Source organism: Argopecten irradians, chromosome 12, assembly GCF_041381155.1.
Source record: "Argopecten irradians isolate NY chromosome 12, Ai_NY, whole genome shotgun sequence".
In the NCBI taxonomy this organism is placed as follows: Eukaryota; Metazoa; Mollusca; class Bivalvia; order Pectinida; family Pectinidae; genus Argopecten; species Argopecten irradians.
In genome coordinates, this window is record NC_091145.1 from 41735560 (window position 1) to 41746282 (window position 10723).

Consider the following 10723-nt stretch of genomic DNA (forward strand, 5'->3'; position numbering starts at 1 on the left):
GTGGTGTAGCCGTTATCTTTTGATTAACACCATGCACTGGCTTGGAACATGCAGACAGGAAATACATGTAGGTATAGTAGATAAAATTCATCTTATTATCTGACGCCCATTATCAACATTATAACAATAAAAATGATAATAAATAGATAATGATAAAAAATAAAATAAAAAACCCCAATTGTCTGATTTTAGTGCTGTGATGTTACATCGACTATTGTAACACTTTTTATCACCCATAAGCAATATCATTGATTTTTATTTTCATATGCAGTTTCAAACGAAACGCGTTGATGTGATGACAAAATAAGTTACGTAATACAGGCTGAAGACTGTGCCGATTCCTGTTTTTGTTCAGAACTGCTATCATATGTATTAGCGCACCTGTTTATCATGTAACAGTTGATAGGATAAAACAGAAGCCGTTTATTTACAGAGCCCGAGAAATCTTGTTTTTTATATCTCTGTAGAATTATACAACTCCTGAAATATCAACAGTTGTAACCCACTTACATTACAGAAACACTGAAAGATACGGCGAGAGTCAGGTTAGAGATGGTTTGTGTCATCAATCCTAAAATCTATTTTGATTTTAAAGAAAGTTATATATTGGATAATACCGATAATAATATTGATACCACAGAGGAAATGTTTAGTTAAGAGAGCATTCATATATAATATTGTAAATAAAAACAGATTGCATCATCGATTCGTTTGACACAGGATGATTTTTTGGCGGTATGGTAGGATCTTGTTGTGGTCGCGGGGATTAGTTTGACGCGGGATGATATTTTGGCGGTATGGTAGGATCTTGTTGTGGTCGCAGGGATTAGTTTGACGCAGGATGATTTTTTTTCGGTATGGTAGGATCTTGCTGTGGTCGCGGGGAATAATTTTAGGCGGTATGATATTATGGTGGTATGGTAGGATCCCGTTGTGGTCGCTGGGATAAGTTTGACGTGGGATGATATTTTGGCGGTATGGTAGGATCTTGTTCGTCCAGAAGGAACCAGACAATGTTAGTGTATTTATTATGTTATCCAGTAGGAACCAGAGGATGTTAGTGTATTTATTATGTTATCCAGTAGTAATCAGACGATGTTAGTGTATTTATAATGTTATCCAGTAGGAATCAGACGATGTTAGTGTATTTATAATGTTATCCAGTAGGAATCAGACGATGTTAGTGTATTTATTATGTTATCCAGTAGGAATCAGACGATGTTAGTGTATTTATTATGTTATCCAGTAGGAATCAGACGATGTTAGTGTATTTATTATGTTATCCAGTAGGAATCAGACGATGTTAGTGTATTTATTATGTTATCCAGTAGGAATCAGACGATGTTAGTGTATTTATTATGTTATCCAGTAGGAATCAGACGATGTTAGTGTATTTATTATGTTATCCAGTAGGAATCAGACGATGTTAGTGTATTTATTATGTTATCCAGTAGGAATCAGACGATGTTAGTGTATTTATTATGTTATCCAGTAGGAATCAGACGATGTTAGTGTATTTATTATGTTATCCAGTAGGAATCAGACGATGTTAGTGTATTTATTATGTTATCCAGTAGGAATCAGACGATGTTAGTGTATTTATTATGTTATCCAGTAGGAATCAGACGATGTTAGTGTATTTATTATGTTATCCAGTAGGAATCAGACGATGTTAGTGTATTTATTATGTTATCCAGTAGGAATCAGACGATGTTAGTGTATTTATTATGTTATCCAGTGGGAATCAGACGATGTTAGTGTATTTATTATGTTATCCAGTAGGAATCAGGCGATGTTAGTGTATTTGTTTTGTTATCCAGTAGGAATCAGACGATGTTAGTGTTTTTATTATGTTATCCAGTAGGAATCAGACGATGTTAATGTATTTTATTATGTTATCCAATAGGAATCAGACGATGTTAGTGTATTTGTTTTGTTATCCAGTAGAAATCAGACGATGTTAGTGTATTTATTATGTTATCCAGTAGGAATCAGACGATGCTAGTGTATTTATCATGTTATCCAGTAGGAATCAGACGATGTTAGTGTATTTGTTTTGTTATCCAGTAGGAATCAGACGATGTTAGTGTATTTATAATGTTATCCAGTAGGAATCAGACGATGTTAGTGTATTTTATTATGTTATCCAGTAGGAATCAGACGATGTTAGTGTATTTATTATGTTATCCAGTAGGAATCAGACGATGTTAGTGTATTTATTATGTTATCCAGTAGGAATCAGACGATGTTAGTGTATTTATTATGTTATCCAGTAGGAATCAGACGATGTTAGTGTATTTATTATGTTATCCAGTAGGAATCAGACGATGTTAGTGTATTTGTTTTGTTATCCAGTAGGAATCAGACGATGTTAGTGTTTTTATTATGTTATCCAGTAGGAATCAGACGATGTTAGTGTATTTATTATGTTATCCAGTAGGAATCAGACGATGTTAGTGTATTTATTATGTTATCCAGTAGGAATCAGACGATGTTAGTGTATTTATTATGTTATCCAGTAGGAATCAGACGATGTTAGTGTATTTATAATGTTATCCAGTAGGAATCAGACGATGTTAGTGTATTTATTATGTTATCCAGTAGGAATCAGACGATGTTAGTGTATTTATTATGTTATCCAGTAGGAATCAGACGATGTTAGTGTATTTATTATGTTATCCAGTAGGAATCAGACGATGCTAGTGTATTTATTATGTTATCCAGTAGGAATCAGACGATGTTAGTGTATTTATTATGTTATCCAGTAGGAATCAGACGATGTTAGTGTATTTATTATGTTATCCAGTAGGAATCAGACGATGCTAGTGTATTTATTATGTTATCCAGTAGGAATCAGACGATGTTAGTGTATTTATTATGTTATCCAGTAGGAATCAGACGATGTTAGTGTATTTATTATGTTATCCAGTAGGAATCAGACGATGTTAGTGTATTTATTATGTTATCCAGTAGGAATCAGACGATGTTAGTGTATTTATTATGTTATCCAGTAGGAATCAGACGATGTTAGTGTATTTATTATGTTATCCAGTAGGAATCAGACGATGTTATGTATGTATTTTATGTTATCCAGTAGGAATCAGACGATGTTAGTGTATTTATTATGTTATCCAGTAGGAATCAGACGATGTTAGTGTATTTATTATGTTATCCAGTAGGAATCAGACGATGTTAGTGTATTTATTATGTTATCCAGTAGGAATCAGACGATGTTAGTGTATTTATTATGTTATCCAGTAGGAATCAGACGATGTTAGTGTATTTATTATGTTATCCAGTAGGAATCAGACGATGTTAGTATATTTATTATGTTATCCAGTAGGAATCAGACGATGTTAAGAGTGTATTTATTATGTTATTCAGTAGGAATCAGACGATGCTAGTGTATTTATTATGTTATCCAGTAGGAATCAGACGATGTTAGTATATTTATTATGTTATTCAGTAGGAATCAGACGATGTTAGTGTATTTATTATGTTATCCAGTGGGAATCAGACGATGTTAGTGTATTTATTATGTTATCCAGTAGAAATCAGACGATGTTAGTGTATTTATTATGTTATCCAGTAGGAATCAGACGATGTTAGTTAGTGTATTTATTATGTTATCGAGTAGAAATCAGACGATGTTAATGTATTTATTATGTTATCTAGTGGGAATCAGACGATGTTAGTGTATTTATTATGTTATCCAGTGGGAATCAGACGATGTTAATGTATTTATAATGTTATCCAGTAGGAATCAGACAATGTTAGTGTATTTATTATGTTATCTAGTGGGAATCAGACGATGTTAGTGTATTTATTATGTTATCCAGTAGGAATCAGACAATGTTAGTGTATTTATTATGTTATCCAGTAGGAATCAGACGATGTTAGTGTATTTATTATGTTATCCAGTAGGAATCAGACGATGTTAGTGTATTTATTATGTTATCCAGTAGGAATCAGACGATGTTAGTGTATTTATTATTTTATCGAGTAGAAATCAGACGATGTTAGTGTATTTATTATGTTATCCAGTAGGAATCAGACGATGTTAATGTATTTATTATGTTATCCAGTAGATATCAGACGATGTAAATGTATTTATTATGTTATCCAGTGGGAATCAGACGATGTTAGTGTATTTATTATGTTATCCAGTAGATATCAGACGATGTTAATGTATTTATTATGTTATCTAGTGGGAATCAGACGATGTTAGTGTATTTATTATGTTATCCAGTAGGAATCAGACGATGTTAGTATATTTATTATGTTATCCAGTAGAAATCAGACGATGTTAGTGTATTTATTATGTTATCCAGTAGGAATCAGACGATGTTAGTGTATTTATTATTTTATCGAGTAGAAATCAGACGATGTTAGTGTATTTATTATGTTATCCAGTGGGAATCAGACGATGTTAATGTATTTATAATGTTATCCAGTAGGAATCAGACGATGTTAGTGTATTTATTATGTTATCCAGTAGGAATCAGACGATGTTAGTGTATTTATTATGTTATCCAGTAGGAATCAGACGATGTTAGTGTATTTGTTTGTTATCCAGTAGGAATCAGACGATGTTAGTGTATTTGTTTTGTTATCCAGTAGGAATCAGACGATGTTAGTGTATTTATTATGTTATCCAGTAGGAATCAGACGATGTTAATGTATGTATTTTGTTATCCAGTAGGAATCAGACGATGTTAGTGTATTTATTATGTTATCCAGTAGGAATCAGACGATGTTAGTGTATTTATTGTGTTATTCAGTAGGAATCAGACGATGTTAGTGTATTTATTATGTTATCCAGTAGGAATCAGACGATGTTAGTGTATTTATTATGTTATCCAGTGGGAATCAGACGATGTTAATGTATTTATAATGTTATCCAGTAGGAATCAGACGATGTTAGTGTATTTATTATGTTATCCAGTAGGAATCAGACGATGTTAGTGTATTTATTATGTTATCCAGTAGGAATCAGACGATGTTAATGTATTTATAATGTTATCCAGTGGGAATCAGACGATGTTAGTGTATTTATTATGTTATCCAGTAGGAATCAGACGATGTTAGTGTATTTATTATGTTATCCAGTAGGAATCAGACGATGTTAGTGTATTTATAATGTTATCCAGTAGGAATCAGACGATGTTAATGTATTTATAATGTTATCCAGTAGTAATCAGACGATGCTAGTGTATTTATTATGTTATCCAGTAGGAATTAGACGATGCTAGTGTATTTATAATGTTATCCAGTAGGAATCAGACGATGTTAGTGTATTTATTATGTTATCCAGTAGGAATCAGACGATGTTAGTGTATTTATTATGTTATCCAGTAGGAATCAGACGATGTTAGTGTATTTGTTTTGTTATCCAGTAGGAATCAGACGATGTTAGTGTATTTATTATGTTATCCAGTAGAAATCAGACGATGTTAGTGTATTTATTATGTTATCCAGTAGGAATCAGACGATGTTAGTGTATTTATTATGTTATCCAGTAGGAATCAGACGATGTTAGTGTATTTATTATGTTATCCAGTAGGAATCAGACGATGTTAGTGTATTTGTTTTGTTATCCAGTAGGAATCAGACGATGTTAGTTTATTTGTTTTGTTATCCAGTAGGAATCAGACGATGTTAGTGTATTTATTATGTAATCCAGTAGGAATCAGACGATGTTAGTATATTTATTATGTTATCCAGTAGGAATCAGACGATGTTAGTGTATTTATTATGTTATCCAGTAGAAATCAGACGATGTTAGTGTATTTATTATGTTATCCAGTAGGAATCAGACGATGTTAGTGTATTTATTATGTTATCCAGTAGGAATCAGACGATGTTAGTGTATTTATTATGTTATCCAGTAGGAATCAGACGATGTTAGTGTATTTATTATGTTATCCAGTAGGAATCAGACGATGTTAGTGTATTTGTTTTGTTATCCAGTAGAAATCAGACGATGTTAGTGTATTTATTATGTTATCCAGTAGGAATCAGACGATGTTAGTGTATTTATTATGTTATCCAGTAGGAATCAGACGATGCTAGTGTATTTATTATGTTATCCAGTAGGAATCAGACAATGTTTATGCATTTATCATTTTATCCAGTAGGAATCAGACGATGTATTTGTATTTGATGATGTTAGTGTATTTATTATGTAATCGTATGTGCAGCTGCATCTCTATATCATCCACAACAGTTGCAATATAAAACGATAGACGTAATGGAGACGACTTAATTCAGAAGAAGTAGGAGATAGCATTCAGTGCCAAATCATTATTACAGATGTCCTCGGATTGCCGTCTGTTTGGAAAGACTTCTGGTATTACTGATGTGTAATTGACACGGCCAACATGTGGTTTGCTCTACCAACAAACGCCTCGCCATCAAACTTCGGATCTCCTCCAAATCTCAATTTTTAAAAACTCTACAGGCCTGATTTAATGGCTGTCCAAAGGCCTGCTGCACTAGAGGCAGATTAATGCAGATTTACGTATGACTGCAATCGGAGAATTAGTCCGAGTGATTAGAGTGTCTACGCCCAATTAAACGAGGTGAAGTCAGAAGGATGTGTCTGCTATTCTCAGAGATAGAATAAGCGTTGTTGGCTGGGAAATATATAAATATATTTGCAGAATTTCGGTCAAGGTTTCAAAATGACTGATGTGGAAAATAGTTAGATAAAATGAATAATTTTCAGCATGTCATAAATTTATTTGATGTATTAAAATTATTCTTCATACAAAACCATATGATATGCGTGTAATGTAAAAGTAGAATCTACTACTAGCATAATCCAGTAATAAGATAACATATTCGTCATTTATTTTCCGTAGCGAGTTGATACAGATGTAGGTGCAATAGTTATATAAGGGACGCACGATGTTAAATAAACCAGATTAATGTGGATATTTGAGAAAAAACTAAACCACTGCATTCGTATTCTATTTAATCAATTGTTGGATAGCTTTCTGAAGTTGTTTGAATCGAACATTTGGTAATCAATTATACGTGGTTAGTAGATTTACTGGACGTTTGTGATCCTCGGCGGGTATACAGCATGGTTGGGTTGTTAAAGGGATGAGTTGATATACTTATGCGTCCCTGGTTGATTGTATTGCGCGGATGCAAACCAATCCTGCAGTAACTGGTAATTAAGTTATAGATCTACTGTCGTCATTTCTAGACTTGCCGTTTGCAGGTTAATGAAGCATAAATCATTTGGTTGTCATTGTTTGGTTTTAGGGAACCATCATGTTACCATTGGTGGACTTCATTGCTTGGTTATACTATGGTCACAATGATCGGCCGATATTGTCGATTGAAACCATGGATGGACTTGCTGAACCATTCGATTGTCGTTGATGAACTTGCTGAACCATTCGATTGTCGTTGATGAACTTGCTGAACCATTCGATTGTCGTTGATGAACTTGCTGAACCATTCGATGAACTTGCTGAACCATTCGATTTGATGAACTTGCTGAACCATTCGATTGTCGTTGATGAACTTGCTGAACCATTCGATTGTCATTGATGAACTTGCTGAACCATTCGATTGTCATTGATGAACTTGTCCTGAACCATTTCGATTGTCGTATTGATGAACTTGCTGAACCATTCGATTGTCATTGATGAACCTTGCTGAACCATTTGATTGTCATCGATGAACTTGCTGAACCATTTGATTGTCATCGATGAACTTGCCGAACCATTCGATTGCCATTGTAAAACACCGATTCATTCGATTGTCATTGATGAACTGTGCTGAACCATTTGATAGTCATTGAAGAACTTGCCGAACCATTCGATTGCCATAGTGAAACACCCTGATTCATTCGATTGTCATTGATGAACTTGCTGAACCATTCGATTGTCATTGTTGAACTTACTTAACCATTCGATTGTCATGGATGTACTTGCTGAACCATTCGATTGTCATAGATGAACTTGCTGATGAAACATTCAATTGTCATTGATGAACTTACTGAACCATTCGATTGTCATTGATGAACTTATTGAACCATTCGATTGTCGTTGATGAACTTGTTGAACAATTCGATTGTCATTGCTGAACTTACTGAACCATTCGATTGTCATTGATGAACTTACTGAACCTTTTGATTGCCATTGATGAACTTGCTGAACCATTCGATTGTCCTTGATGAACTTGCGGAATTATTGGCTTTTGTTTTGAAGTTTATCGCATACTGCGGAGAGTGGAATTAAGCATTCCGTAAGGATATATTTACCGGCTGATACATGTTACACCATTTATATCAGTGAGGCAAATCGGTACAAATCATGCGTTCTTGGCAATTGTATACATTCAACGTTAAATCATAGTTTGTTTTTTAAATTATAAACACCTCAGTGCTATCAGGGGTGTCGGGAATCCACAGATAAATAGACGTGTGCTGCCATTTAAAGTAAACTCTTTAATCTAATGCTGATATACACAGTGGATAATGGACTGCTAGGGCGAGGGGATCGTTGCTTTCTAATTACAAGTTTTGGGGATGTGTTAAATATCTGCAAATGTTCCAAATTCTTCATGTAGATTTATAGCGTTCATTTGCCCTTCTTCCTTGCCTATCTTACGAAAAGACATTTTTACACATTATGATACTGTAGGAATGCAGAAAAAATTAGGTACTAACAAAATCGGCTACTAGAAAACTGCACGTAGAGTGAGTTTCCGAGTGTGACCCTTTAATGCTATAAAAGAATGAGCAAGCGTTGGATCGTGTTTACGTTGGTGAATTTATAAAATGACGTTTATTGAAGGTAAAATGTTGCTTACTGTAAATTGTATTCATAAACACGCTAAATTATGAGTCTGAACCAAGGGAAGCTAGAGATAAGAGTTAGGATCATTGCTATTACTCTAGTGAGCGAAGCTATATAGATAAGAGCTAGGATCATTGCTATGTACTACTAGTGAGCGAAGCTAGAGATAAGAGTTATGATAATTGCTAGTACTATAGTGAGCGAAGTTAGAGATAAGAGTTAGGAGTCATTGCTAGTACTCTAGAGAGCGAAGTTTAGAGATAAGAGTTAGGATCATTGCTAGTACTTGTGAGCGAAGCTAGAGATAAGAGTTAGGATCATTTGCCCTAGTACTCTAGAGAGCGATGTTAGAGATAAGAGTTAGGATCATATTGCTAGGTACTCTAGAGAGCGAAGTTAGGAGATAAAGAGTTAGATCATTGCTAGTACTCTAGAGAGCGAAGTTAGAGATAGGATGTTAGGATCATTGCTAGTACTCTAGTGAGCGAAGCTAGAGATAAGAGTTAGGATCATTGCTAGTACTCTAGTGAGCGAAGCTAGAGATAAGAGTTAGGATCATTGCTAGTACTCTAGAGAGCGAAGTTAGAGATAAGAGTTAGGATCATTGCTAGTACTCTAGAGAGCGAAGTTATAGATAAGAGTTTGCGATCATTTGCTCATTACTCTAGTGAGCGAAGTTATTGAGATGAGTTAGGATTATTACTTGTAGTCAAGTGAACGATGTTAGAAATAAGAGTTAGGATTATAGCTAGACTCTAGTGAGCGAGCTATAGATAAGAGTTAGGATCATTGCTAGTACTCTAATAAACGAAACTAGAGATAAGAGTTAGGATCATTGTTAGTTGTTTAGTAAGCGAAGCTAGAGACAAGAGTTAGAGATCATTGTTTAGTAGTTTAGTAAGCGAAGCTAGAGATCTGAGTAAAGATCACTGCTAGTCCTCTAGTGAGCGAAGCTAGAGACAAGAGTTAGGATCATTGCTAGTCCTCTAGTGAACGAAGCTAGAAATAAGAGTTATGATCACTTGCTAGTCCTCTAGTGAGCGAAACTAGAGATAATAAAAATAAAAAAATAAAAAAAAGAGTTAGGATCATTGCTAAGTACTCTAAATGAGCGCGATAGCTTAGAGATAAGAGTTTGCGATCATTGATAGTACTATTTAGTGAGCGAAGCTGCGAAGCTTGATGTTATGAGTTAGGGTTCATTGCTAGTACTCTAGTGAGCGTAGCTAGAGATAAGAGTTTTGATATTGCTTAGTCCCTCTAGTGATACGAAGCTAGAATTAAGATTTATGATCACTGCTAGTGATTCTAGTCGTGCGAAGCTAGAGTTCAGAGTTAGGGGATCATTCCTAGTAGACTATTGAGGCGAAGCTAGAGATATAAAGATAAGAATTATGGCTAATCACCTCATTAGTTGAGCGATGCTAGAGTTATAAGAGGTAGGATCATCTACTAGTACTTCTTGTGTACCATCAACCTAGTGGTGAGCTTTTGGAGAAACTGGACAGCATTGATTCTCAGCATTTTAATATTTTACTCGATTTTTTAACTCGAGGACTGTGTAATAGTTTTCTTCTGCTCTGTAGGCGGATTTCTATGTTGGCATCTAGAAGTTTTATGTTTGCTAATATTTTTGTGGCATGGAATTCGTTTCCATTGATTAAATTTAGTTGTTGGCTACCGGCGGGCTCTTATTCTGACTTTGTGCCTTGGGCCTAATCTTTTATGGCGGGTGTGGCTCTGCTGTAGCGAGTACTGATATATTTCTTGGTGTTTATTGCAAATACTAAACATACTGTACGAAATAACCTTCTGTTTTTGTGTTTAATGAAAGGCATTCTTGGCATTTACTTGATGTGGGATTTGGTGGGAGAACTCAGAGACTAGTTCCGAGTGCCATCAACCTA